Here is a 4,622-nt window from a genome sequence, read left to right on the forward strand (position 1 = left end):
TGGCTATCAACTTAGAATTGTCAGTTCGTGAGTTAATGACAATATCTTAAATTTTTCCATAATTTAGGTAGATTTCACTTCTAAGAATTCAATAAGGAAAGACTATTCAATAAAATAGGCTCATCTGTTCAAATGATCTCTCATATGGCTGTCAACGTAGCATTGTCAATTGGTGAGTTAATGACAATATATCTTAAATTTTTCCACAATTTAGGTGCATTTCGCTTTTAAGAATTCAATAGGGAGAGACCATTCAATAAGATAGACTCGTCCTTTCAAGCCCATGCCATGGTTGAACTATCGCCTATCTTATCGAAGAGAGACATGGTAGGCTTATCCTTTCAAATGATCCCTCATATGGCTATCAACGTAGAATTGTTAGTTAATGACAATATCTTAAATGTTTTCACAAGTTAGGCCTATCTTATCAAATAGTCACTTTTTATTAAATTCTTAGAAGAGAAATCTACCTAACTTGTGGAAAAATTTAAGATATTGTCATTAAGTAACGAACTAACAACTCTATGTTTATAGCCATATGAGATGGCTATCAATGTAGAATTGTCAGCTCATGAGTTAATGACAATATCTGAAATTTTTCCACAATTTAGGTAGATTTAGCTTCTAAGGATTCAATATAGAAAGACTATTCGATAAAATAAGGTCGTCCGTTCAAATGATCTCTTATATGGCTATCAATGTAGAATTGTCGATTGGTGAGTTAATGACAATATATCTTAAATTTTTCCAAAATTTAGGTAGATTTCGCTTCTAAGAATTCAATAGGGGGAGACCATTCGATAAGATAGGCTCATCCTTTCAAACCCACGCCATGGTTGAACTATCGCCTATCTTATTGAAGAGAGACATGGTAGGCTTGTCCTTTCAAATGATCCCTCATATGGCTATCAATGTAGAATTGTTAGTTAATGACAATATCTTAAATTTTTTTCACAATTTAGGCTTATCTTATCAATAGTCACTTTTTATTGAATTCTTAGAAGCGAAATCTACCTAAATTATGGAAACATTTAAGATATTGTCATTAACTCACGAACTGACAATTCTAAGTTGATAGCCAAATGAGATGGTTGTCAATGTAGAATTGTTAGTTAATAGCCATCTGACAATATCTTAAATGTTTCCATAATTTAGGTAGATTTCGCTTCTAAGAATTCAATAAGGAAAGACTCTTCAATAAAATAGGCTCATCTGTGCAAATGATCTCTCATATGGCTATCAACGTGGAATTGTCGATTGGTGAGTTAATGACAATATATCTTAAATTTTTCCACAATTTAGGTAGATTTCGCTTTTAAGAATTCAATAGGGAGAGACCATTCAATAAGATAGACTCGTCCTTTCAAGCCCATGCCATGGTTGAACTATCGCCTATCTTATTGAAGAGAGACATGGTAGGTTTGTCCTTTCAAATGATCCCTCATATGGCTATCAATGTAGAATTGTTAGTTAATGACAATATCTTAAATTTTTTCATAATTTAGGCCTATCTTATCAAATAATCACTTTTTATAAAATTCTTAGAAGCGAAATCTACCTAAATTGTGGAAAATTTAAGATATTGTCATTAACTCACGAACTGACAATTCTACATTGATAGGTTAATGACAATATCTTAAATTTTTCCACAATTTAGGTAGATTTCACTTCTAAAAATTCAATAAGGAAAGACTATTCGATAAAATAGGGTCATCCGTTCAAATGATCTCTCATATGGCTATCAATGTAGAATTGTCGATTGGTGAGTTAATGACAATATATCTTAAATTTTTCCACAATTTAGGTAGATTTCGCTTCTAAGAATTCAATAGGGAGAGACCATTCGATAAGATAGGCTCGTCCCTTCAAACCCATGCCATGGTTGAACTATCGCCTATCTTATTGAAGAGAGACATGGTAGGCTTGTCCTTTCAAATGATCCCTCATATGGCTATCAACATAGAATTGTCAGTTGATGACAATATCTTAAATTTTTTCACAATTTAGGTAGATTTCACTTTTAAGAATTCAATAAGGAGAGATTATTCGATAAGATAGCCCACCACATTTGCCATAGGCCTGACCTATTATAATACGCATGTTATTAAAATACTCCACCTAAGATCTTAATACTATTATCTCACTCAAAAATAAAATATAAGTCACTTTAATGTCTTCAATATTGGGTTAATTAGAAGTTAAAACATATTACTTACCATAAAGATACTACCAATTCTAAAACTAAAAGAGAATTGGAAGAAGGCTGAAACTTATTTAAAGCCTAGTTTATTTAACCCTTCTTTCCTCTGTTCTCTATTACACTAATCTCTAACAAGGAAATCTTCGTTGCTTTTCCAAATTTTAAAAAAGTCTCCTTTACATTATGTTTAGATTGAAGGGGAAAAATGAAAGGAGAGGAAATGCTTAACGAGAGAAACGGAAAAAGGGAAAAAAAATGTATATTAGTTTTTTCATTATTGTTTGGATGGTTAGTGAATGAAAAAGAAAGAACAAGATATGAAAAGCAATAAATATTTTTATAAGGTAATAATAAAGATAATTTTAAAATATTAAAATATTCATTAATTTTTTTTGGTTTTCTCTTTCCATTCATTTTCTGTCAATTTTGAAGGAAAATATACTTGATTAAAATAAAAAATTAATTCTTTCATTGTCTTTCCCTTTTATTTCCTTTCCAACTCATTTTAACTGTCCAAACAAAAAATTTAAATATTTCTTTTCTATTCTCTTCTATTCCATCAATACAAACATGATCTTAGACTTGGTAATGGATTTGATTTAAACATACAATTTTGTGATTTGTCTCATTTGCATCTAATGAAAAGTAGATCATCTCAATTTGCAAATATGCTTTTTTTGTTTTTGGTCAATAATTCTCAAACAAGCTTGATAGCCACCATATTTTCGTCCATGGAGAGCATTAAAAAAAGTCCAAGAAAAGGTACAAGTTTTCTGCGTGGAAAGAGAGATGCTTGAATTAATTTTGTAGTACTTAGTTTCTGCTTTATTCTAATTTAATTTGAGAGCAAGGTGTATTAAAATAATAATAATAATTTGAGATATTAAAAGGAGATCTGATTGGAATTTTCATTAACAAAATTAGGGGAAGCTTTTAATGATGTGCACTGCCAGTGTAGATTTGGAAGAACTAATGATGTGAAAGTTTCTAATTGGCTGGATAAATCCTACGTGGTAGGCCGTAATATTGAATAATCTCTCCAATCATTTCATGTCAAAATGATATCAACAATGTTATAGAATTTTTTTTGGGTGAACTCTAGTAGTCTTCATTTTTTTTTGGGTGAATAGAACCTTGCATAAAGCACAGAAGAGCCCCAGAAAGGGAATTACAAACTAACGCTCTTGCCCAAACGATCAAAAGCAACTAAGTTTAAAATATCACTGGGCAAATCTACAACATTACTACAAAAATCAAAAGCGTAGGAATCATAAAGAGCTTTCTTTGCTAACGCATCAGTAACACCATTAGCAGATCTAGCATTCCACTTTAAAGACCAGCTGAACTTCTAGAACCTCTTTTTTAATTCCAGAATCTCGGCAAAGGAGAAACAGCTTAAAGGAGGGGTCGAAATGTCTGCTATGTCTTTCACCACCAAAGCAGCATCAGAGGACCATTCAATATGATTTCAACCTTTGACATCTGCATAACCCGAGGCCCTATACATAGCTTGAAGTTTTGCTTCATAAGGGGAGTCGCATAGCGTGTTCTTTGAAGCAAAAAACAAAATTTTGCCATCGCTGTCTCTGAGCACAAAAGCAATGCCAGCTTTTCCATCAGAGTAAGCTCCATCAGTATTTATTTTCCACCAGCCTATATCTGGAGCCATCCATCTCTCTTGAAACTTTGAAGGTTGGACTGAACAAGAGGCTTCCAGAAATTCATCCACCATGTCAGGACCCGTCCAAAATCACTCACTGGAACCCTAGACAAGCTCTGATCCCAGGAAAATCCTACCGGACCCTCTAATGGAAAATCCGGCAGAACCTCCCTTAAGGGTTGGACTTACCACAAATTCTCTGTACTGAAACACACTTCTATATTGTAACACCCCGTCCCGAATCGCACCGGAATCCGTGCACGTTGACCGAGGTTGACCGTTGACCGTTGACCAAAGGGGTCAAAAGTTGACTTTTGACTCGGTGGGAATTTCGAGTTGACCAGGGTACCGTGGCGAAGTGCATGACGCCCTGAGTTCGTAGACTAGTAGCACGTCGAAAACGGAGCTACGGTTTGAAAGTTATGGGCAAAACAAGTTGAAGTGTAAACTGTCTAAAAGGTGCCGGGAGTTGACTTTTTCTTGTGATGTAATTGTGAGTTGACTCTTGTATGGTTGTAAAGTACTCGTCGATACGAGTTCATAGACTAGCGGCACGCTTAAATCGGGCATGTGGTTAAAAAGTTATGGACGTTTGAAGTTTACCGGATACCGTATTATTTTAATGTTTTTGGGTCGTGAACAGTGAAATGCCACGTGTCAGCTTCTGAGTGGTCCACGTGGCATGAACAGTGTCATGCAGGGTTTTAATTTTGAAAAACTCTCGGGGAAGAGAGAGAAAGAGAGAGAAGAGAGAGAAAGAGA

Source organism: Ziziphus jujuba, chromosome 7 (genome assembly GCF_031755915.1).
Source record: "Ziziphus jujuba cultivar Dongzao chromosome 7, ASM3175591v1".
Taxonomy (NCBI): domain Eukaryota; kingdom Viridiplantae; phylum Streptophyta; class Magnoliopsida; order Rosales; family Rhamnaceae; genus Ziziphus; species Ziziphus jujuba.